Here is a 27,068-nt window from a genome sequence, read left to right on the forward strand (position 1 = left end):
GTTTCTCTCTCTCTCTCTCTCTCTCTCTTTTTTTTTTTTTTTTTTGGTGTGTGTGTGTACGGTGGTTGTCTTGAAAGAAGGAGAAGGTAGATCTGTTTAGTTTCACAGTTAAAATGTATGGTCCCAAAATTTGGGTGTCAGATGATTTCAATTTTTTTTTCCTTATTTCCTGCTTTCACATTGAAGGGCAGAGCCTACAGATATTGTTTATTTCTAAAGATAAAAAGAAGCAGCAGCAATATCTTGTTCTGTAATTCATAGACAAGTTTAGTGTATTTGTGGTACTCTAGGTTCTTAAAAACTATTTGTGGGATGTTAATCCCTAGACATTGCCTTCACTCCACCTTTAGTCCTTCTGAGCATTTTCTCAGGAGTTGGACCATTTTTATCTTCGTAAGAAATATCGAGTTTATTTAGGTTTTTAAAGCAATTTTTTCCCTGACTGATGGATGAGGCAGTTTGGGTAGATTGTGTTATATTTTGGTCTGAAAGCATTTGAGTTAAACTGCTTTTTTGCTAATGAGTGAACTGGTTATTAGAAGATTTGTTTTTCTTGCTATTGCTATTAGAGTCATTAATTTTTAGAGTATGAGCTGGTGAAAAAAACTTTTTTTATTCTCCCAGCTAGAGATATGGCCTTTAACTGACCTAAAGAGCTTTGTTGTGATCTTTGTTTTTTCCCCCAACCTTTTTCCTTCAGCAAACCCAATAATAGTCTAACCTTAAAAGTGGAGTTGATGTCCTTATAGGTCAGTATCCCTAAATCAACCTAAAGCAGGTGTTTTCTCGTAAACATATTTAAAAAAAATACCTAAAAGGAAGCCTAGATGAACTGTGGCACAATAAATGCATTTAATGTCAACTAATGCAGGTTGTTAATTGAAAGTGTGGCCACTGAACATTTGATTGTATAGGAAAAAATATCTAAACAGTATTTTTGAGAATAACACAGCTATGCTGTTGCTTATCTGTTGGAGAACATCCCAGATTTGCTTATACTCTGTGCCTACAATATTGAGTTTAAGGATTTGGGATAAGGGGAATTGTTAAACAAATTGCTTCTAAGAAAGATAGAAGCATAAAGTGTTAATGCAGATATCACTGTGACCTCCTCTACTGACAGACTGGTTTTTGTCAGAACATTTTCTGACACGTAGAGAGTGGCTTTAACAAGTTGATAACTTTATGAGAGACATCTGACATACTTGTGTTTTACTCTCATTGCCCCATCTTCAATATTTAGAATTTTTTGGTTTGTCAGTAGTGATGGTTCAAGAAATGCCCTCATTAGACTTTACAAACAATGCACAGGTCTTGAGTTTTCTGTCATTTGACTTTAAGGAAGTTTGATTCATAATATTGATCCTCATGTAAAATTCTGGTATAAAAGTCTCATGTCCAAATAGGTTAAATGACAATATTATTTTATAGAATGTACACACTTTATATCCTTAAGTTTTTATTTGTAAGTGTGAGAGTACAAAGTAAAATAGACTTCCATAGTCTTGAGTGCCAAGAAAAAGATAAGAAAGGAAGATGGCTGGTGAATGAATTTTTAATGTTCTAATCTTAAATTAGTAAAAATCCTAGAAAGACCACACTGTTTTCTTCATTATCAATTCCTTAAACAATCCAAATGTAGGCTTAGAAGAAAAGTTTAGCATTAAGCACCTTTACCTTTGTGGATAAGATTCAGCTTGCTCTTGACAAGAAAAGAGTGCTTGAGTTACAGGAAGTGTAATTAGTGTGAAGAATTCAGCCTTTTTGTAAACTTCCAGATATCAAAATAGATTTTGATATATAACTGAGTTTTCTGAGATGACACTGCCTCTATTTCTATATCCATTTCACCTGGACTTTCTAAGCAGTCCTATGAATGTATCCCTATATGTGGTTATCAAAAACCGAATAGCTGCCTCACGACAATTAAGTACTTGTTATTTAAAGAGGGAAAAATATTAAAGTTTGAATTGAGTTTGTAGGCTTTCTGTCATTTAGTTTCTTTTTCCACACTAGTTAAAAGATTTAACCTAAATTCTAAGTGTTTGTAAAGGGTTAACTGTCCTACATCAAACTTGTGTTAAATAATTCCATCCACTTATACAAGAAGAAGATTTGGAAGAAGTAGAAGTTGGGCACTATTTTGTATGCCTATGAGTCAGTAAAGACTAAAGTAATACCCCATGTTGAGTTGATTATTTTGATATATGATAAAAAAATCTTTGAGGTAAAATAGTAATTCTGTTAACTGGAAGATCACAGGATATATCCATCATATATTTCAGGACAGATAGTTTTTACAGTGGGGCAAGTAGGTTAAATTTATACTGTATGGAATTTGCATTTAGGTTCTAAAGAAAAGAATCTGTAGAGAAATCTATGCAATGTATAATTTGTCCAGATTAGTTTTCATTTGAGGAAAGGAGTTCTGAAATATCTTCAAAGTTTACTCATCAATTGAAAATCTTTCAAAAAGAGATTATTAGGAAACTGGTGTGTGGTGGTGGAAAAGAAAAAGCTCCCTCAGTTTTTGGAGGGAAAACTTTAAAATTACTTTAATGGCTAAGTTTACTTGGTGCAGTTAAGAATTAAACTTGTCAATTTTAACATTGCTGTTACATCTGAAATAAACTTATGTGATGTTCTGGTAGTGATCTGTGATGTCCATAAGTGTCAAAGAATACCCTGCATTGTGCTGAATTCTGCAGTTGGCAACTATATGTAGTCATTGTATACTGTTGCCCACACTATTTATTTCATATTTCTTAAGTATAATTTAAAACTCATTACAATAGCTCAGGTGTAACCAAAGCATCCTAATTCAGACCTTTTGGAATTCACTAGAAACACTTTAAATATCTATAGTTTAATCCTATGGGAGAAAAAATATCCAAGGAGCTGGCCTGCTACTGTTTTGAATCTAATTTTTAAAAAATACATGGCACTTTAGGCTGCAATCTAATCAATAGTGTGAATATCTATAGATATGTACATTCAGATTTTTTTCTTTTTTAAATATAGTTTTGCACTTAAGAATCAATTAGGGAATTTAGGAATTGGATTCTTTTCCTGATATCAAACAAATATGAATTGAAAATTTTATCTTCAACAGAATGAACTTAACAATACTTAATATTTCAATGAAGACTGGTAATTTAATTTTACTTATTCCATTCAAGAAACAATGGGCTGTCTTTGCCCAGTGTGCCTTATTTATAACATAAAATTAAGCAGCTTAAAATAATAAACACTGTCTCCCACAATTTCCAAGAATCTAGGTGCGATTTACCTGGCTAGTTCTGGCTTGGGATTTCTTCGGGTTTGCAAAGGAGCCAGGGCTGCTGCATCTTGAAGGTTTGACAAGGGCTAGACAAGGCACTTAGAAAATGGTGCAGTCACCTAGCTGTTGAGCCTCAGCTCCTCATTATGTTAAGTGTTGGATTTAAGTTTCCATCACAGATTAATATAAAAATAACCACATTTGGGGCTGGTGTTGTTGTGGCTTAGTGGTAGGGCACTTGCCTAGTAGCATGTGTGAGGCACTGGGTTCAGTTCTCAGCACCACATATAAATAAAATAAAGGTCCATCAACAACTAATAAAAAAAAAATACCACATTTGTGATGGAAGCTTAAATCCAACATTTAGGAAGATATCCTAGTGTACATAAAACATTTATTTAGAGTCCACAAAAATTCAAGACATCTGCCAGGTACAGTTGTGTACATCCGTAATCCAAGTGGCCTGGGAGGCTGATAGGAGGGTCTTGAGTTCAAAGCCAGCCTTAGCAACAGTGAGGTGCTAAGCAATATCTAAGTAAAATACAAAATAAGGCTGGGGATGTAGCTCAGTGGTCGAGTGCCCCTGAGTTCAATCCCTGGTACTAAAAAAATAAAATTCAAGACATCTGAACTCATAAGGGATTTAAGTGAAAATTAAAGCATGTGTTAAATGGCTGTAGAGTCAACAGGTTAGCTGATTAACAGATTTTTTTCCTTTGGCCAAATTTCTGGACCTCATGTAGTTAGCTCATCTTTGAAAAGTCATCGACAATATCAAAAGTGCTCTGAAGATTTAAACATCTTGAATTTTATCACTGGCAGTCTACCCTAAAGCATAGTAAAACTGTCAAGATTCTGTATATGTATTACTTAAATTATTTCCACAAATTTTCTGAGCACCTGTTCTAAATTCTGGGTCTACAGTTAGCAAGGCAGTACTTGGCCTCTTTTAAGGTAAGTAAAATTTTATTTTAAGTAGAATTCATGTGAATTCTAAAGTGAAGATTAGCTCCCTCAAAGGTCTTGATTTTACTTTTAACTTTGAAAAGAACTTGGTGGAAAGAAATATTCCCTACACTGATAGGTTTTCTCTTAGCATTGGTTCAAGTATATACAAAAAGACTTAATGATCACAGACTAGCTTAAATCTGGTGACTTAGCTTGAGATCATGTCAGACAAATTAGGATTGATTTCCTACATAATTTTACATTTTATCTCGGGATCTAAATGCCTCATTAGGTCTTTCTTTCATTTTGGTTTCTGATTGACACAGACTTCTCCTCCAGTTCTAGGAATGATTATTTGGCACTCCTTTCATTTTATTTATTTTACATATAAGCAGAATTGTATGGCTCCTGATTATATTTGTCTGTGCAAATGACATCATACTTTGTCTTATTTACTATGTGATAGTTTAAACACTTGAATTCAAGTGTAACTTCCACAACTATTCAGCACTTACTAGCCTCTCCATCCCCCACCACTTTTTCCCCCTAATCTTGGTTTACATAAAATTATCTAGTGTCTCCAAGTCAAAATTCTGCCTATAATATGTACTCGGGAACAAATTAGTGTCCTAGAATATCACGGGTCCTCAAGGTTTTTTTTTTTGTTGTTTTTTGTTTGTTTTTTAAGTACTTGTAATTTACAGGGTTAGTACCCTGACTTACAGGATCCCACAAGCATCAGGCACTGACATGAAAAAAAAAAGGGGGTGTATGAACCTGCCCTGGTATTGCCTAGTAGAATGGTAGTAGTAAACATTTTTTTCAATTGTCATGAGAGACTGTTGAGATGGAAGGCATAATTTTTACAGAGTTTTGGAGAAAACAATTTTGAGTCAATACAAACAATAGTTAACAATGTCATTCTTTTTGCATTAATTTTTTCCCAATTTGTTTCCTCTGACAGGTTACAAGACAGTTTGAATTTGTTGTTGGTTTTTGTTTTGGTACTGAGTGTTGAATTTTACCACTGAACTACATCCCCACGACCTTTTTTATTTTATTTTGAAACAGGGTCTTTATGAGTTAGTGAAGCTATCTTTGAACTAGTAATCGTTTCTCAGCTTCCCAAATTGCTGGTATTACAGGCATGTGCTATAATGCCTTGTTTGCTTGAGTTTTAAGAGTGAAGGGGTGTCTTTTTTTTTTTTTTTTTTTTTTTTTTTTACACATAAGAGTTTTAAGGTGGGAGGTAGTCAGTGTAAGACTTTGGAACTGACTGATGTCTCAGCAACATTCATTGCCAACCAAATGAATTTAATAAAGCTTAACAGAAATACCAGGAACTTTCTACCAATTAGAAACTGGAAAACACCCATTCACACTGATCACAAAGGAAATAATAACTCAGTAAAAACAGCTTTTACAAAGCACGAAGTTTCTTTGGTACTTAAAAAGGAAGATGTACTGAATGAGTTAATGGAAGAGATGTCATTCATGGATATAAAGGGTATAAATTGTCTATAAAAATGTCTGCAAAACATTGAAATTTAACACAATTCTAACAGGCATACTCAACCAGGAAACTGATAATTACAGATCACTGTCACGAGAAATGTTGAAGAATAAAATATTTCCATTGAGATATCATAAGGCTGTAGCAAAGAAGTGTCTTATAACTGGTGTGAGGTAACTAGTTAACAATGGCAAAAACAATTTAGGACCAAGGTAATTGATCAAACATCAAATACTAGGGGGAAAATGTTAATCATTAATTTGTAAAACTTTATAGTTGGATTGTAATAAAAATCAGTAGGACTACAAACTATGTATTAAGAATGAAAGTTTTAGCTGGGCACAGTGACACACACCTGTTATCCCAGTTGCACGGGAGGCTGAGGCAGGAAGATCACAAGTTCAAAGCCAGCCTCAGCAAAGGCTAGGCGCCAAGCATCAGTGAAATCCTGCCTCTAAATAAAGCACAAAATGGGGCTGGGAGTGTGGCCCAGTGGTTGAGTGCCCCTGAGTTCAATACCCAGTACCAAAAAAATTTTTTTTTTTTTTTTTTTTTTTTTGTACATGTGGGAGGTCCTGGACTTGATCCCCAGCACTGGAGAAAATGATGTTTTTGTAACTCAGGGTTTAAGAACTCATGCCCCCCCCCACTCCCCAAAATTAATGAGATAATTGATAATGGAAATATGATTAAGGAAAAAATTATAATAAAAGGCAGTTTACAAAAATACTGCTTTGCAAGTGTTCTTGAAGACAGAAAAAAACTAGGAAATGGTGGATGTATTATGACATTGTTGTGGTGGCTTCATGGATATATATTTTCTCCAAATTCTTCAAGTTCTGTAACGTGTGTACAACTTTTTGTATGTCAGTCATACCTCAATTAAATCCTTTTATTTTTTAGCGTTCACCAATTAGACCAAGTCATGGGCCATAATGTAAGCCACAATACATTTACAAAGGTTGATACTATATCTGCAATATCTATATAAATATTTAGAAATTAAACATACTTTTAAATAACTCATGTCTTAAGAAATCACCAGAAATTAGAAAATATTAAGCAAGGAAAATTAAAAGTATATCAAAAGCTGCAGGATGCAGTTGTAAAAGTGTTTGAAGGATAATGTATATTGGATGTATGCATGTAAAAAGAAGATCTTGAATCAAGGACCTAAAGAACCTTAGTTTAAATTTTAAGAAACTAAGAAAGGCTGAGTGCAATGGCACACACAGATTACTAAGATTAGAATGAAAGAAGAGACCTCATTATAGAACTTACAATAAAAGATTAATAAAAGAATATTACAAACAACTCATCCATTAAATTTAACAACTTAGATGAAATTTTTTGGGGGATGAACAAATTACTAAACTCAAGAATGTCTGACAGTTCTGCAAAAGGTTAAATAGTGAGACAGGATACAAAAATTTCACTCTTCAGTATATATGCCAGAGAAATGGAAGACATACCTACACACAAAAGCATATCTGAATGTTCATCACAGTATAATTCATAATAGCTACCGTGGAAATGACACAAAAGTCAAACTGATGGATAAATAAAATGTGTCATACCCATACAATGTAATATTATTCAGCCATAATGGGTGAGTTGTTTAATATGTGAAGTATATTTTATTAAGTCTGTTTTCTAAAGAAATAGAAAATCTTAGCCTTACATAAATGAAGGAAACAGAATTTATAGCTAAAAACTTTATCACAAAGAAATATCCAGGCCCAAATGGCTTCATTTGTGAAACTTATCAAATGATAGTCTTTTCAAGGGAATAAAAATAGTTTGGCCCAACCTTTTTTATGAGAACAGCAGCACTACACTTATATTCAAAGTAAATTTTATAAGAAAAGTATAAATCAATAAATATGAATAAAGAATAATTGTTTTAAGAAAAATATTAACAAGTTTTAGCTAGCCATATATTGACAGGATATATCATTTTCAAATAGGATTAATCCCAGGAGTGAAAAGCTGATTTTTAACAATTGAAAATCAATTGTGATTCATCACATTAACATTAATTTTTCCTGAAAGGAAAAAATGATTTTCTGGATACAGGAAAAATTATTTGGCAAAATTCAACACCCATTCATGACAAATTTTGAACAATTTAGAGATGAACGGGTTATCTATAAAAGCCTACGAGCTAGGGTCATTCTGGTGAAGACTATTTTACTCCTAAAATTGGGAGGAAAACAAGAATAGGTGCTCTTTCACTTCTGACACAATTTTGTCCCTGGATGTCCTACCCAGTCCAATAAGAAAAATAAATAAATATAGGCATCAATGAAGAAAGTAAAATATTTTTTACTTGTAGAAGACATAATTAAGTTAAAAAAAAAATAAAACTTAGACCCACTGAAAAGGGTAAATTTTGAACACTTTACCAAAGATGTAGAAATGGTTACTAAGTACATGAAAAGATGCAGCATCATTGTTCAATAGAGAAAGTTGCTTAAAATCACAATGAAATATCACTATGTGCCTATTCAACTTGCTAAAATTTTAAAAATCGGTCATATCAAGTGTTTGAAAAGATATAGAACAATTCAAATTCTCATACATTTCTGGTGGTGATATAAAATGGTCAAACTTTGAGCAGCAGTTTTTTAAAAAGGTAAACACACCTACCATATAATTCCAACTATTTCACTGGACAATTACCCAAATGCTACACAAAGTAAATGAAAGCAAATGTGTGTGCCAAGATTTTACCAAGATGTTCATGGCACCTTTATTTGTAATAGTTAAACACTGGAAACAATCCCACTGTCCACCAACAGTGGAGAGATACATCAACATTTATTTGATACATCCACACAATGAAAGGCTTCAGCATGTAAATCTAATATGTTATTGATGCATACAATAAAATGAATGAATTTTTTTTGTGTGTGTGCTGGGGATCGAACACAAGGCTGAATGAATCTCTCAAAAGTTATGCTGAATGAAAGAAGATGGTGTTACTGCATGACTTCATTTGTTTAAAATTCTAGAAAACAAAAATAATTTATTGTGACAGCAGATTAGTGTTTGCTGGGGAACTGGCAACACTGCCTAATGAAAGGAAGAGGAAGGAATTAATTTTACATGAGGAAATGGGGGTAGGAGGAGTGGATATGTTCATTTTTTATTGTAGAGATGTTTTCACAGATGTGTGTCAAAATTCAGCACTTTAAATTGTGCATTTTAAATATGTTCTGTTAATTGTGGGTCCATCATATCTTGATAAAGCTATTTTGGTTTTGTTTTCAAGGGCATTTCACAACCTGGATGAAAATATTTGTATAAAATATCTAAGAAAGGACTTGTATCCAGAACACATAAAGACATTTGTGAAACAAGCATCCCTAGTTTAAAATGGGCTAATGGTTACTAGAGATATGAAAAACTAAAATCACAATGAGATATCACTTCATACACTATAATGGCTGGCATTAAAAAAGACTGACAGTATCAAATGTTGATGATGATGTAGACTATCAAACCTTCATATATTGCTGTTGAGCATGTGAAATAAGTAACAGGAGCACTTTGGGAAAGTTTGGCGGTTCCTTCGGAAAACAGGGAAGTGGATTTAAGAATTCCCCCTTTTTCGGAAAGCAGAAGTTGGGCTTCTAAAAAGAAAACCCAATCCAATTCACTCTCTGACACAGGAGAGTTAAAAGCAAGCCACACAACGTTGATGAGGGGGTCCAAGGAAGAGTGTGAGGGCAAGTGAAGAAGGGAAGATGAAGGAGGCAAGAAAAAGCGAAAGAGGCAGGTAAAGGCCATCTGGTGTGAACCTGGCTGCCTCGCAGGGCGCAGGGCAAGCTCCCAACCAACCTGGCACCGCCAGCGCTGCGAGGAGACTGGCAGAAGAGGGCTACGCGCACCTCCAAGGCTCGCATTGGGCTGGGCTCTGCACAAAGGGGTCTTCAGGAAGGAGGCACATTTTACTCAGCCCTAACCTCTAGGAGCAAGGAGTGGATAAGTGGAGCTGAGAGAGGTGCTGTCCCTGTCCAGGCTATCAGTGGCCCCCTCCCGCAGTTCATCTCCTAGGTAAAAAGAAATGTCATGAAATGAAGCTGGGGATGCAAACGCTACCGTGTAAATCATGCAAATAATCTTTCAGCGCCATGGAAGGGTCTCAAGCATGTAGGTGAAAATCAGATTCATTCTGTCCTTGTGAAAAATGAACTTGACCTGGAGACAAAACAGTTTCACTTGACTATTTTCTTATCAGTATAGGTACTACTATAAGCTCATGCCAGCTAGCCTGAAAATGGGATGATGAATGGGTAAAGCTAATAAAAAGATCTCTTGTTGGAAGCTGGACTTCAGTTAGGAAATGAAGATTAAATTAAAAAGCAAATATTCTGAATTTTATCAAACAGAAGCTACTGTTAGCTTCACTTCTAAATCCTATCAGAATGGTAATTAATATGTATTTTTTAGTGGTGTTACAAAAAACAACGACAGAAATCCCACAAAACTCTCAAATCTTGCTTTTGAATTAAGACTATTTGTGTGGTTTACTTTAGACACATTAACATTACACAATTTCATGGTGGTGTTATTGACATTACTATTATAGGGTCTTTCTGAATCATAGGGTCTTTCTGATTGGCAGTTTGAATCTGGGAGTGCCACTTCCATTCAAAGGCTAAAAAAATTTCTAGTCTCTATTGGTGCCATAGTTTTCTGGCAACCTTAATGGTCTGTTTCATCACAGCTTTTCAAACTGTTTTACAAACATAAGATGGGGAACTGTTTACCCTTTTTCTCAACGCAAGTTCTCCTTCCTATGTAAAGAGACTCTATAGAAATTCCCATTAAGCCATGCGCTGTGTGTACCTTCTGGAAGTTAACTGGTCCAGCTCAGGGACATCTAAGATCAGAGACATTTCAGAAATCTAGTTGTGGAAGAGCCCAGAAATATTTCAACGCCACGAGGTGGTGGACACCTGTTTCAGGACGAGAGGGTTTATGAAATATGAAGCAAAACTAGGAAAAGGAAGTTGTGACCACGGTTCTAGGGTTCCAAATCCACCGTGTTGTTAGGAGACCCTCACATCTCCATTCCATATGGGCGGCCCTACATTTTCAGAAACAGGTCTAGTAACCTAAGCTTGGGTTTCCAAACTTCACCACTCAATGCCAGCACTCTCTTGCCTCCGCTGGGAGATCCACAGGGCATTTCTGGAAATAACCATCTCTAGTTCACAGGAATCTTACGATGTTTCATATACAAAACAACAGGAAATCAGAGCCTACTAATTTAAGTAGTGTTAGGTCGGCAGGATCTTGCAGTGAAAGGGAAATCAGAGACCTCTGAATTGTCTTATTTTTCCCCCACCTTCTTACGGAGACATCCTCTTTCCTTTCTTGCCTTCTATTTTACGAGGAGCTCTAATCATTTCGAAAGCTTTCCGTGCCCTCTTCCTCTTCATTTTCTCCACCTCCAAACTCCCATTGAAAGACGTGAAAAGCAGAACAGAGACCAGGTCACAAAGAAGTTTCTTAAAACATCTTCTTTTCTGGGTTCTCAAGGCGTCCCCTTTAAGGAACCAGGCCCACCTCTTTCCCAATCACGTACTGGCTTTCCTTCTTGCCCATCACTCTACCTTTAAGAATATTTCCTGTTCCTTCAACCCAACTTGCACACCTCCGCCCCCCGGCTCTCCTCATTGGGCAGCCCGAGGCCCGTTCGCTCTTCGGTTTTTCCTCCACCTCCTGCCAGCCTCTAGCCCAGCGCACGGCGTTCCTGCTTCTGATTGGCCACCACAGTAGCCTTCTCGGCTCCGGATTGGCGAGTTCCGTTACAGGGGCGGGAGCGAAGTGCACCCAGGGTAGGCTGTTCTGGTGCTGAGCGGCGGCCTCGGGAGGGGCGGGGAGGGGCGGGGGGGGAGGGGGGCTGGGAAAGTTGAGGCCGCTCTGCCGCCGGGTCTCCGGCCTTGAGGGCTCGGGCTCGCAGCGGCGGCGGTGGCCGCAAGAAGAGGCGGCGGGGGCGGGGGGAGAGGAGGGCCTGGGCCCGCGCTCCCCCAGCCCCGAAGGAGCAGGCGGCGGCCGCGGACACAGAGATTCACTAGAGCGGTCAGACACCCCTGCTTTCCCCGCCTGGGATCATGACCCAGGCGGGGGTCGCCGCTGCTGCCGCCACTATTGCGGCTGAGACCATGCAGCCCGCGGGTAAGTGACTGCGGGAGGGGGCCGCTGACAGCCGGGGCGGGGCGCGGGGGCCGGGGCTGCGGGGGCGGCTCCGGGGGGCGGCTCCGGGCTCAGCTCCACCCACCCCCTTCTGTGCTCCCAGAGGCGAGGTCTGAGCAAAGTGTGCCTTGTTCCTGGGGACCCCTGTGTGCAAAGCCGGGCCCCTGCGAGCGCTGGAGGTGCGCGCACCCCTCTTCAGCCAGTCTTCCTGGCGCTCGCGGTGCCAGGCTGGTTGCTGCGCCCCGGCCCACAGACGCGCGCGGGTCGAGAGAGGCCCCATGTGGTCCTGGGTGCATAAAGAGCCTGGCAGCCCGGTTCACACCGGATGGCCTTTGCCTGCCTCAGTCACCTTTTCTTGCCTCCTTCATCTCCCCTTCTTTCCTTGCCCTCAGACTTTCCTTTGGACCCCCTCGTCAAAGTCGTATGGCTTGCTTTTTAACTCTCACCCTATGTCGAAGAGTTAAGGCTTGCATTTTCTTTTTAGAAGCCTATCTATCTTTTGCTTTCCGAATAGGAGGGGTATAAGCAGATGATCAACTCTTCAATCTATTTCTTTATTTCTCTAAGAAACACGAGGTTTCTGGGCCCTTGTTTAGGTTCACCAGTTTGATTGTTGAGTCCTCTCCTACTCACTCTTCCAACTCAACCCACTCTTTTACGCTGTGTTATGGGTTTTTGTATTCATTTACTTTATCTGGAAAGAAACGAATAATAAGCCCACATACCAAATCCTAACTGATGTGAAGATAACATTTCTGCCAAGCAGATACAGTGTACTAACACCGCACAAAGCAAGACAGTTTTGACCAACTTTTCAGGTAAAGAATATAGTTGCTTACTTATAAACAATGTACACATTTCTTGAGTGAAAATTATGGTGAGGAATAGGGAGCCTGGAGCATTTCCCCACGTTTGCTTTAAGCAAAAAGACTTGCTTTTTGAAAGATCAACAGGCTGTCACACTCTTTATCTTTATCGTCTTGACTTTTTCCTCCCCTTGTAGGACTCTAGTTTAAATGTCTGAGTTGCTATGTAGGATACATGTGTTTCCTTTTATTTGAAGTGCTCTGAAAGTATTTGTTACAGAATAAGTAAAGTACATTGTAATCATTGGACTTCTGAAACCAGGAGTGATATAATGTTTCCAAGCACTGCAAGAATGAATACTTTATCTCACATTTTGCTGTAATCTAAGCAGTATGACTTTTGTATCCTTTGGTATTAGATTCTTTTTGTATTTGAGAAGTTTTATAAAATTTGCACATGGGTGCAGCCTAGAACATTCCCAAATATGAAAGCACTGCACTGCAGGGATGCAAAGGCAGCTTAGAATTGAAATCACAGAAGGAATTTCTAAAGTTGCAGACCGTACAGCCAGTGAACCAGCTGTCTATGAGAAATTGGTGGATTCTTTTTCTGTATTCATAGCTTTGTCTGTCAACAGGGGGAAAGAAACATGAAGAAAATAAATTGTTTAACTTAGGTTAGAAGATAACTTTCAACAGGTAATCAGCCCAACACTGTCGCTTAAAAACAATCTTAAGTCAAGCTTGAGTCTTAACCATATCTCACATATGTTATCTTTCTGTTGTTTATCCCAGTGGTTTTCAAACTATACTGCACATCACCTTGTGTGACTTTAAAATTTAAGACTCATGACATTTCCCCCCAGAAGTTACTCTTTTTTTCTTTTCTTTCTTTCTTTTTTCTTTTTCTTTTCTTTTTTTTTTTTCTTTTTTTCTTTTTTCTTTTTTTTACCACCAGTGATCGAACCCAGGAGCACATAACCACTAGGCCAAATCCCCAGCCCCCCCTTTTTTTTTCTGGTGGGGGGGGTACTGGGGATTGAACTCGGGGGGCACTCAACCATTCAGCCACATCCCCAACCCTTATTTTGTATATTATTTAGAGGCAGGGTCTCACTGAATTGCTTAGTGCCTCACTGTTGCTGAAGCTGGCTTTTGAACTCATGATCCTCCTTCCTTAGCCTCTGAGTTGCTGGGATTGTAGGCATGTACCACTATACCCAGCTCAGAAGTTACTTTTGACCTGGAGTGAAGGTTACTTTTGACCTTGAGCACATCTTTTAAAAATCTTAAGTGATTCTGTTCAGCGGTACTAGGGCTGAAAATTCCCATACTTCTGGAATAATATACAAATTGCTAGGCAAATATTATACTTTTTCTAATGCAGGTCTTCACTGTGTGCCCCTACTGTGTTCCATTGTGAACCTTTGGAACAACCTCACTGTATGTGTGTATATGGATTCCTGCTTTTGTTAACAACATTGGCATTATAAAGGATATTGGTCCTTCTCTCTGTACCTCCTCACCAACAATAGTTTTGATTATACTTTTATGAAGGTTTTTCCAGACAGCTTAGTCTAGTTCTTAGTGATTTGCTCTCTTTAAATTTTCATAATACATATCATTTAAAAGATTCCCTTAGTGCTCAAGCATGATATCGTTTAACTTCTTATGTATACATGGTTCATTAGGCTCCAACTTAACTTGGTTAAGTCCCCAATGTTTCTCTCTGCATACCTTACTAATATTGAATTCATATGTAGATGTCAGTTATTTTCTTATATTTTACTAATTTCTTCAGTAGGTTATTTTCTATTGCCCCTTAACAACTTGCATGTATTTCTCCATTAGCACTTATCACATTGTCATACTTATGTGTTTATCTACTTTTCCCACCAGATTTTTACCACTGTCCCCCCACCCAGTTCTTCCGCATTGGTGGATATGGTTCACATTATATTCTTAAATACAGTGCAGTGTGGAAGAGCTAGAACCCAACAAACATAGGTCTGTGTTCTTTACCTTTGTATTTTCAGGACCTAAAGTTGCATTTGTCATTAGCAGGCACTTAATAAGTGTGTGTTAGATGAGTAAATGACTTCCAGGTTATATATTATTCAAACATAACTTTATATATATTTAGCATAGGTTGATTTGGCATTAACTTTGCTATTAAATATGATGTTCTGTACTTCTACTATGGATTTACTAAGAATTAGTAGAGTCTAAGTAATTGTCTAAGTAATTACAGTTGTGACAGATCCCTTAAATATATAATCTTCTATCCAGTATGCACAGGCATATGCACCTTGAATCTTTTGCTCTGAGCTTGTTATCCATAAAATATTTGTGGAATTCTTGCTAAGAGAAAAGCTGTTAACTGTCCAATTGGATAATTTTTCTTTTTCTCATTAAATTTGCCATGTGGGTACAATTGCAGTACTTCAGAAGGCCAGATCTTTTAATTAGATCAGTAGGACATGATAAGTTACTTCTATTAATGTGCTAATACTGCGTCTTTAATTCAGTTCATCAAGTATTTATTGAATACTTACCATGTGCCCAACACTATTAGGTGCTAAAGAGAATACAGAAGACATAAAGTAGTAAACTTGACTCATAAGATATTTTTAGACTTATTGGGAGAATTGGGGAATACTACATAAGGATGCTAAATTAAACCTATGTACGCAAGATTTATGATGTAATAATTATACTGAAAAATTAGCAAAGACTAGATATTCTTTCAAAGGACGTTGATTACACTTAGTACTGAGTCTAAATGTTGAGAACACAAATATAATATATGTGATTTCTACCACTTAGAAGCTTATAGTCTAATGGGGAAAACTAATTAGCATATAGAGTATATTTCATATTAAAACTTTATGTCACGATGTTTGGAACTATGGGGAAGGGTATCTAATCCAACTTCTAGGAATCAGAGAAAGTTTCAAAAGAGGACAGTAGAAGTTCCCATTAGAAAATCGATAGGGGCATTCAATTCAAAGGAACAGTACAAAAGCATGGAAATGAGAAAGACATTCCTTGATTAAGTACCTGCAGGTAGATTGATATCACTAGAAAGTGGAGTGTTAAAGGCTTAGACTTTGGAGTCATACAGATGTGGTTTACAAACTTTTGTTTCTGAGGGGTCTGAGCCCTTGCAGATTTTGCCTTTTTGAAAAACTGTCATCTTCTGATAACTTCACTGCTAGTCTTAGTACAAAGAGGTACCCTAAGATTCCTCCAGTTTCTGTATGTGCTCTTTGTAATTTCCCTTTTATCTATTGGCTGGCTGCAGGAGGAGACCCAGATAGCCTTACTTCCCTATTAATGAAGCCATCTTGGGATTTCCTGGTGAAAGCATTCTCATATTAGCTAAGAGAAGGGACAGATCGGGGAAAATTGTGATGTAATTGTGAGAGATAACCACTTCTACCTCTGTACCACTTTGAGGACCAATTCTTTTTGGTTGTGAACAATAGACATTGATTTGGCTAACTTAAGCTGAAAATGGGGACTTATGGGTACATACGGGGTAAACTCAATGAAATGAAAGAAGGCAGAATACTGAAGCCTCAGGAATGTCTGAGAACAGAAGTTTTGGGGATCATGTTAATCTGTGTGATTAACTTAGACCCAGCCAGCTTTCTTTTTTGTGTAAAAGTGTTATTGGTCAGCTATGTTCCCACCCCAGAGGTGAGCCCGTATGAAGTTCCATCAGAACTCAGAGATGGAGCAGATAGCTCTCCAAAAGAAAAATAGGGTATTATTACCAGAAGGGCCAAACAACAGGTATTTCCTACAGACTCATTAGGTTTGGCAGTGTAGTCTTTTGGTGAGCTTGGTGTAAGCAGTTTTTAGAAATGAAAGTTAGATGACAGCTGGTTGAAGAGTAAATGGGAAATGAGGAAGAGGGAACCGTGAGTGTAAACTAGTTGTTTAAGAAGCCTGATGGTTGGAAGGAAAATAGAAAAGGAACACTTAGTTAGAAGTTCAGGGGGAAAAATAGTTCAGGCTTTTAAGTGGAAAGAAATCAAATAAGGATCTATCTTAATGAAAAAACACTAAATAATATATGAGAGAAAAGAGATTATATAGCAAGTTTGTCAAGTAGTTAAGAGTTGAGTATAGAAAGGGGTAGTGTTAGCTAGAAATCTGGGAAGGTTTTATAGATGAGGATAAACTTGCTGGTGGGATTTGAGTAAGCAGAACAAAATGGAAAGGGTATATCAATGAGAGAATAGCGTGAATTTGGCAAAAAAGTGAACTTGTTGATAAGGAGCATGGGGAAGAACCTATTTGAATTGGAGAGGAGGGGAGAGTTAACCCTGTTTCTCCATGTGTTATAACAGTACATAGGTGGAAGTGGATGGGTGAGACTGGTCAGTGAAGAAGAAAGAGTTATAAAAACCAGGACCCACAGTTTGGATGTGATGCAGTTGTCAGTAGGAAATGGTATAGTTGTCTGTTGGTATCTGTGGGGGATTTGTTTCAGGACCGCCCCCAACCAACAGAGAGGAAAATTCAAGGATGCTCAAGTCACATATAAACAATGTATTATTTACATATAACCTATTACACATCCTCCTGTATGATTCCAATCATCTCTGTTACTTATAATGCCTTTTATAATGTAGATAGAGTCACTCATTGCTTGATGATGGGATATGTTCTGAGAAATATGTCATTAGGTGATTTAATCATTGTGTGAACATCATAGAATGTACTTACACAGACCCACATTTGTAGCCTGTTTTCTTAGGCTACAAACTTGTACACTGCTGAATGCTATAGGCAATTATAACAATGATAAATATTTGTCTAAATATAGAAAAGTTACAGTATAAATACAAGGCAACAGAATTTTTTAGTCCCAGTATGATCTGGACCACCATTGTATTTGTGAGCTGTTATTGATCAAAACATCATTATTCAGTGCATGGTTAATATTGTATTGTTTGGGGGATAAGAAAAACAGATACCTCCCCCTCAATATTTTTGGTCTGAGATTAGTTGAATTCATGGATGTGGAATTGTTGGTTAAAGTTTGGTGTCACTGATTAAAATTGAGAATTCGGAAGTAGGTCTCTTAAGAGAAAACACAATTTCATGTGTTTCAGGCAGACCTGTTTATTTGTTTTGAAATGAAATGTTCCAAAAGGAATTTTGCCTAACCAAAGATTTGGAGCAAGACCAGAGTTGAAAAGTAGTTTTATTTTATAGAACCACCATATGAACCAGCTATCCCACAAGAACTAAAATCAGCATACTGTAATGATACAAACACCTCAGTGTTTATAGAAGCACAATTCACAATAGTCAAGTTAGAGAGCTAACCCAGATAAGTATCAACAGATGAATGGATAAAGAAAATGTGGTATAGGTACACAATGGACTTTTACTCAACCATAAAGAAGAATGACATTATGGCATTTACTGGTAATAAATGGATGGAACTGGAGAAAATCATGCTAAGTGAAATAGCTAGAATGAGAAAGTCAGAGACTAGAATATTTTCTCTCATATGCAGAAGCTAGAGCAAAATAAGGAAAAAATGGGGGGTAGGTAGGGAGAAGATACCATAAAAATAAAGGGAAGATCAGTGGAGGAGAAATAGAGGATTCGGGGGAGGAAGAGGGCAAGGGAGGAACTGCAAATGAAACTGACAAAATTATGCTATATACATATACATGAATACATCACAGTGAATTCTCCCTTTTTGTATATTTATAAGTACCAAAAGTCAGCCTCAGCAATGGTGAGGCACTAAGTAACTCAGTGAGACCCTGTCTTTAAATAAAAAATACAAAATAGGGCTAGGGATGTGGCTCAGTGGTCCAGTGCCCTTGAGATCAATTCCCAGGACTACCCCCCTCCTTCCAAAAATGAGATAAAAAGTAATTGTATTCAATGTTTATAGCAGCACAATTCACAATAGCTAAACTGTGGAGCCAACCTAGATGCCCTTCAGTAGATGAATGGATAAAAAAATGTGGAATATATATACACAATGGAATTTTACTCAGCAATAAAAGAGAATAAAATCATGGCATTTGCGGGTAAATGGATGGCGGAGAGAAGATAATGCTAAGTGAAGTTAGCCAATCCCCCAAAAACAAATGTGGAATGTTTTCTCTGAATATGGAGGCTGACTCATAGTGGGGTAGGGAGGGGGAACATGGGAAGAATAGATAAATTCTAGATAGGGAAGAAGGGAGGGAGGGAAAGGGAGGAGGCAGGGGATTAGCAAGGACGGTGGAATGTGATGGACATCATTATCCAAAGTACATGTATGAAGACATGAAATGGGTGTCAACCCACTTTATATACAAAGAAAGATATGAAAAATTATGGAATATATGTGTAATAAGAATTGTAATGCAAACAAAAAAAACCCCAAAGTACATGCATAAAGACATGAATTAGTGTGAACATACTTTATATACAAAGATATGAAAAATTGTGCTCTAGATGTGTAATAAGAATTGTACTGCATTCTGCTGTCGTGTATTTAAAAAAATAAAATCAATTAAAAAAGTAATTTTATTATAAAATACAATGACCTTTACACAGAAAAAAGTGAAAACTTTTTAGGGAGAAAACAAACCAAAAAAGAGCACTAAGACTGGGAACTCAAATGAGAAAGAAAAAGATTCCTATTAAAGAAGAGGGTGCAGAACTGGATAAGAAGATGACAAGCTAAGGAGAGAGTATTTCAAGGAAAGGGAGATATCAATAGCACAAATCCTACCTAGAGAAGATTGAAAATAGACAAAAGATCTTTGGTGAAAAATAGTCCCTATCCTCTAAGGAAGCAGTTTCAGTTTGTTGGAGCCTTTAAAAGGCATACTGTCATGGATTTAGGAGGCTAATGAAGAAAAGTCAGAAGTTTTTAAGGAGGAGTGGAATGAAATGGAGTGGTAGACAGACAGTTTTTGTTTAATATGAGGAAAATCTTTGCATTTTGAAAGCAAAAAATATATAAATAAGGAGAAAATAAAGTGCTGAAGAAGAAAAAACAAGTATAGAGTCCCTGTTCATGGATCAAAGAGTTAGCTTTAGGAAGGCATAGACAGCTGAAAGAACAGATATTGAGATATAAACAGGGTTTCTTAGGAGAATCATAGGATCCAATTTAGGAATTAATACTAGATGATCTTCATCTTCTCTCTCAGTTGGGAGAAAAGGAAGAAGAGCAACTAACATATTTAACACCTGCTATATACTAGGGACGCTGCTAGATCCATTAAATATATTATTATGTGAACTCCTATAGGTCCTCTCAGGCTTGATGAGACTGTCCCACTTTTAAATGTGAGGCTGCTGAAGAATACTTACTTCAAAACCAAATAGTACATTTTTTTCTTGATTGTGACATTAAAGGCTATTCCCATCTCTTTATATCATTCATTGATGTGGAGTGAAGGATACATAAAGGACTGACATTAGTTGTATTAATTACTATAGTGACTGTGCCTCAGAATCATCTTAGTGTTTTATTTTCTTTTTGTTTAGTTTTAATATTTTCCAGGCTGGCCTTGACTTCCAGGTTCAAGGGATTCTTTGCCTTAGTCTCCTGGATAACTGGGACTATATGTGCATGCCACCATGCCTGGCTCCATTTTAGGAGCTTTACAAAAATTCCTGCATGTTCCAACCCAGTCATTCATTCAGCAAATTCTTATTAAATACCCACTATGTGTCTAGTATTGTTCTAGGCACTTAGAATACATCAGTGAATGAAACATACTCAAATGCCTGCCCTCAAGGTCACTATCTGCAAACCAATCTCTGGAAATAGATCTTAGTAATCCAATGATTAATCAAATTTTGGAACCATTACTCTAGGATTAAGTAATGAAAGATAGACACCGACTGCTGAATGACTTCTAATGGGTCTCTTCTGCACAGAGCCCTCAGTAACAGAGAAACGTTGTTGGAAGATGATCCTAGGGGACTAGCATAAGATCCAGGAGTTAAACATGGAATTAACTGACTATTATGGTTTAGACATGCAGTGTGCTTTAAAGGCTCTTATGTTGAAGGCTTGGTCCTCAGTGCAGCAGTGTTCGTGGGTGAGGCCTTTGGAAGATTTGGGTAATAAGAGCTCCAATCTTGTCCATGAATTAATCCATTTATGGACTCATAATTTGGGAGGTAGTGGAAACTTAGGAGGGGAGCTACTTGGAGCAAGTAGGTCCTTGGGGTGTGTCCTTCCTTTGGCCCTGGCCCCTTCCTCTCTTTCTCTACCATGAAGTAAGCAGCTTTGCTGCACCACCCACTTCCCACTCCCACCATGATATTCTGCCTCACCACAGGCCCAGAAACAATGGAGCCACATGAACATGGGTCAAATCCTCTGAAACTATGAGCTAAAATAAAATCTTTCCTCCTGTAAGTTGATTTTCTTCTGGCATTTTGTCACGGCGATAGAAAGCTCACTATCATAGTAATACTAGAGTCAGTTATACTACAAAGGAAGCTAATTAATGATCATAATAATACTTTATATTTAGGAATTTAGCTATATTAGTTATAGAGGTGCATTGTTTATTCACCGAACAGTTGAGTAACACAACTGTGCACACATTGTATTAGGCCCTTGAGATTCTAAGACAAAGTTGTCTTCTTCTAAAAGAACTTATATAATGAAAAATTCTAGTTAGGCCACAAAAAGTAAGAAAATAAGGATATACCATAATTTTGAAAAAACTGGGAAGAGTATCATGTTCAGATCAGAAACATTGAGGAATTTGTGAAAAAAAAACAGTATGTAAATTCAGATTGATTGCAAAACTGTGCTGTGTGGAGAAATAGACAACCTAATTCAGGCTTAAAGAGGGAAGAATTTTCCCAGTACAATTCTGGTAAGCCCCAGAGCTCAAAGACTTCAAAATTCACAATGGATTGAGGGTGGCCAAAAGCTACCAGGTAACATTAATTGTCATATTTGAGAACAGCTGTATCAGGGACTGCTAGAACATGCTTATATAGGTTGGGTTATCTCCAACAAGGGCTTCAGGGCCAAAGTGAACACCAGAGAACTGGTTGCTATTGTGAATGTGAATTTCTTTCCTTCAGAGGCATCTCATGGCTGCACACCTCTATTCTTACATGATACTTTTGATAGCCCGAACTCTTTCACTCAGTATGCTCCTTCATGGCAGGGAGGAATGATTTTCACACAAAAGTGAAGCAGTTGTGTAGTGGTAGGTGCACATTAAAATAACCTAGGGAGTTTGGCACATTGGTATACATCCTAATCCTAGCAACTTGGGAGGATAATGCAGAAGGATCACAAGTTGGAGGCCAGCCTGTACAACTTAGTGAGGCTCTGTCACAAAATAAAAATTTAAAAAGGCAGGGAATATAAATGTAACTCAGTGGTAGAGTACACCTGGATTCAATCCCCAGCACTGCAAATAAAAACAAAAAATTACCTAGGCATTTATTTATTTATTTATTTAAAGGTGATTGTCATAGTGCAGCTAGAGTTGGGACCCACTGTGCTGGGGAAACCAATATTAGCCACCAATCTGATTAATTGAATTCAGAATCACAATATATTTAAGGAAAATCAACAGAATGAAAGAGACATCACACTGACCAAACAGAGGAGCCAGACTTTGAGAAAATAAATTGAATGTTTTAGACAAAAAACAATTTTTTTGTTAAAAAATATCTTCAAAGATTTGAGAGAATATAATTTCCACAAAATAGCAATGTGTGCTGTGAAAGAGAAAAGAGAAAAAGAAAGTTTTTGGAAATTCAATCTGATTTTTGAGAAAAACTTAAAGTAATAGGCTAAATGGCAGCATGGTTGTTAACAGATGACTAAATTAATGAACTAGAAAATCAAGTCAAGGAATTCTTACAAAATATGGTGCAAAAGGAAAAGAAGAAAATGATGCATTGTTGAGGCATGGTGTACAGATCCACGAGGGGAATTAACATTCTAGTACTATATTCCAGACAATTTTATTAAGTCCCTGTGAGGTGAATGGAAGACAGTTGGTGGGTGATAGAGTATGTTGAAACTTTAGTAGTGGAAAGAGAGGAGACAATAAATACAGGTTTAATAGGGGAAAAAAGGTTTAAATTTTAATATATTTGGTTCTCTATGTCTGTAGGTTCTATATAGAGAGATTTGACCAACTTTGAAAATATTCAGAAAGGAATGGGAATGTAACTCAGTGGGAGAGCTCTTGCCTAGCACATGTGAGGCCCCACACATGCACGCAAGTACAAACACACACACACACAAAATCATAATTAAAAATAAAAAATAAAGAAACAAATTGTATCTCTAATGGACATGTTTTTCATTATTCTCTAAATGATAAAGAACAACTATTTACATAGCATTTACATTGTATTCTGTATTATAGGTAATTTAGAGGTGATTTAAAAGTATCCAAAAGAATATACTTAGATTATATGAAAGTACTACACCATTTCATATATAGACCAGAGCATTCTCTGATTTTGGTATTCATGGAGGGTCCTGGAACCAATCTCCTGTGGATTCCAAGGGGTTACTGTTAGGATATTTTAGATTATAAGTATGTGACTCCATTTCTCTGTCTCTGTTTTGCTCTTCTTTGAAGGTCTATTTTATCCTTACACTGGCTTCCCTTTTTTGCAAGATGTCTACAAGTTGGAATTACATGCTTTCTCTTTTAATCAGAAAGAAAAAAGCATAATTTTCCATACCATCAAAGAAAGTCCTACCTTTGTTCTAATTCACCCAACCTGATACCAAACCATGTGGCTGGAAGAAAGTCACTTGCCAAGACCTGCTACAACCTGGCACTGAAAGCACAAGTGCCATCTTTTGGAGAGGTTACATCAGTGACAGTTTGGGGTTTTCATGAAATGAAGAGGGGAAAATATAAATGTCCACTGCAGTATGTTTCTTAAAATTGCTAAGGGACATTCATGAGTAAGATTGAAATAAAAGGAAAAAAATTGAGGAAAATGTTATTAGGCAAGTAAACTAAAAATAGATAAGGGAAAGAGAGGGAAAAGTATGTGACCAAATATAACAAAAATTACAATAAATATGACTGAAATAAATTCTCGCTTTAAAAATGAATTTATAGAAACAAATCTCTAGATTTATGTTGTTTCAGACAATTTAAAATAAACCAATGCCAGAGGGATAAAATATGTGTACGTACTCCTAGCAAATGAAAGAAAATGCATGGTAATATTGTTATCAGACAAAGTTTAATTCAAGATAAGAAACACTTTGTACCTAAGGAACTAATAATATACACTCATGGAACAATAAACAAAAATATGTAAGAGCTACAAAGAAAATATCAAATTCAAAAAAGTAGATATTATTTATTGCCAAACATAATGCAAGAAAACAGTTAATAAAATAAGTAAATAAATAGAAGAGTAACCAAAAAGGAAATATGACTATTTGGAGAGCTTTTTAATCTAACTCGGGTGGAAGAAGATATAAAAATTGGAATTAAAGTACTGGGGAGGTTGAATAAATGGTAGAATGTTTGCTTAGTGTGTGTGAGATCCAAGATTTGATCCTAGTACTAGAGAAAGAAAAATTGAAATTACAAGGAAGAAAAAGCTGAGGTAATAATAAAAGAGAAAATCAAAGAAGAAAGGTAAATATTTATAACATCTGAAAGGTATTCAGCTTTACTAGTCATAAAGGGGATTTAAATTAAATAATACTATGCTACTTTTGTTGCCTTTGGATTGATAAAAATTTAAAAGGTATTTATTACAGATGTTTTTCCAGCATATATATATTATATATGGTTATCTATATAAACATATTATCACATGCACAGAAATTTTTTATAAAATTGAAATCATTCTATTTGTCACTTTGAAATATTCTTTATTTTTAAAGTTGATGCCAAATTGATTTCCAATGGGAGAGATTAGAATTGAAGAGGTAGTATTGGAGATTTAATAATTTTCATCAAAAAAAGAAGCATTCGGGGTAATATTCTTTTATTTTTCAGTATTTTATTTACTTTTTTATTTATTTGGTGTTGGGAATTGAACCAGGATCTTGCACATGATATACATTACATTCTCTGCTAGTGCACTATACCCCAGCCCATTTTCAGTATTTTAAATATATCAACAATTTAACAGCAAGTCTTCCTTCCTCACGGGCAATCCTTCCATAGATACTCCCATTCCAAAGGGATAGATATTATATACAATAGTTCATAACTTAAAATTTTGAATAAAATATAATAATACTAGTTTTCTAGGACTGCCATAGCAAAATACCACAGACTGTGTACATTATACAACAGAAATTCATTTTCTTATAGTTCTAGAGGCTAGGAGCCCAAGATTAAGGTGTTGGTAAGTTTGGTTTCTTATGCTTGGCTGGCAGACTTGGCTTCTTGCTGTGTGCTCCCATGGTCATCCTTGTATTTGTGTTGTCTGTGTCCTAATAGCCTCTACACTTATCTCATTGGATTAGGGTCCACCATAACAACCTCATTTTAAGTTAATTACCTCTTAAAAATCCCTTATCTCTAAATATAGTCACATACTGAGGCACTGGGGTTTAGTTAGGATTTCAATATATGAATTTAGGGGAGCATAATCTAGTTCTCTGGATACATACATACATACATACGTACATACCAGTGATAGTATCATTGTATTGTATGGATGGAGATATTAGTTTGAATCATCTGAAACTGAGGTTTCAAAAGGCAAAAATGATTGTATATAGGCAATTACAGGTAGTTCAATATAGTATTGAAGTTTAATCAGTCTCTTTTGATGAGAGTTTAGGTATATCCTTATCTTTTGGTATTTCAGACAATGTTGCAGAGAATATCCTTAAATAAATGTCATTTTGTACACATAGGAATACATCCTTAGGGTACATTTCTTGGAGTTATTGCATCAAAGATCTGTGTGTTTATGTGGAACAGTTGTGGGCAGATGTATGCACCCTGCTGCAGGTCTTCCTGATTAGGGCAAGACTGCTTCTGCAGGAGGAACTGGAGCTATAAGGCTAGAGACAAAAGTCAGAGGCTGAGGGAGAAAGAAGATACTGGGTCAGGAGAGGCATTGTCCACATCAGGAGAATTTTATTGAGATATTTTTAGTGAATTTTTCTGTGATTAAAAATTTTTGTGGGGCTGGGGATGTGGCTCAAGTGGTAGCGTGCTCGCCTGGCGTGCGTGCGGCCCAGGTTCAATCCTCAACACCACATACAAAAATGCTGTGTCCGCCAATAACTGAAAAATAAATATTAAAAAAATTCTCTCTCTCTCTCTCTCTCTCTCTCTCTCTCTCTCTCTCTCTTTAAAAAAAAATTTTCTTATATAATTATGGCCAGTAAAGTCACGGGATCTGCCCTAAATTTTATGCAAGAAGTCGGATCACCATATAGAAGAGATTTGAATAGGCAGTGGAAAATATACTATTTGAATTTTATGGGTCTTGTTCTCAGTGTAACACTTATATGTACATAAGTAATTGCTTGGACATACGTAGGAAAATGTGTGGAACTGATACCACCAAATTGTTAAAAGTAGAAAATATTGGTACTTCATTTACAGTTATGCTGCTTAAAGTTTTTACAAAGAGCAAGGATTAGTTATGCAATTGAATTTTAAAGAAGCCATAAAATATGAAGTTCTCTCCAAATTTAGTGACAATATAATTTCTGTGCCAGAAGTATTTGTAGTTTATATGGGGCAGAACAAGGAAAAGGTTTAAAAAATGTCAAACTGAGCCCGGAGCATTGGCACATGCCTGACGCTGAGGCAGGAAGATTGCAAGTTCAAGTTCAGCCTGGTCAATATCAAGACCCTGCCTCAAAATAAAAAGTTAAAAAGGAGCTGGAGATGTGGCTCAGAGATAGAGCACTTGCCCAGCGTGTGCTAGGCCCTAGTTTTGATCCCTAGTATGGGGTGGTGAGGAGCCAAGCTGTTTATAGTGGTTATCCCTTATGAGTGGAACTGTAGAGCAAAGAAAATTTTCCATTTAAATTTACTCTGCTGTACTCTTTGAAAATAATTTGTTTTGCAAACAGATTACTTTTGTAGTTTGAAAATAAACATTTAAAACTGTATCCAATAAATTATTCATTTGACTCATGTCTTTTTCTTGAGATATAGGTTGGCTGAGCTTCACATGAAATTTCTTTCTAGTGTCAGAACATGAAATAATGAAGTGCATTCCAAGAAGAGAATTTTTAACCTAAGATGCTAGAAAAAATGGTTACAGATAATAGCTCATATAGCAAAATAAATATAGCATTTATGGTATTGTAAATGCATAATCATGATTTTCA

At 36.6% G+C, this 27,068-nt stretch overlaps 1 protein-coding gene across 1 annotated transcript in view; it reads left to right on the forward strand.

The window, feature by feature from the left end:
- The first annotated feature begins 11,669 nt into the window (after positions 1 to 11,669).
- The window catches only part of Usf3 (upstream transcription factor family member 3), a 46,518-nt gene continuing 31,119 nt past the window's right edge, over positions 11,670 to 27,068 (forward strand). Inside the window, exon 1 of the mRNA XM_076868858.2 lies at positions 11,670 to 11,930. The gene's annotated coding sequence lies outside the window, so the exon portion shown is untranslated. The remainder of the gene's footprint in view (positions 11,931 to 27,068) is intronic.

This window comes from Callospermophilus lateralis, chromosome 10 (assembly GCF_048772815.1).
Source record: "Callospermophilus lateralis isolate mCalLat2 chromosome 10, mCalLat2.hap1, whole genome shotgun sequence".
NCBI classification, from domain to species: domain Eukaryota; kingdom Metazoa; phylum Chordata; class Mammalia; order Rodentia; family Sciuridae; genus Callospermophilus; species Callospermophilus lateralis.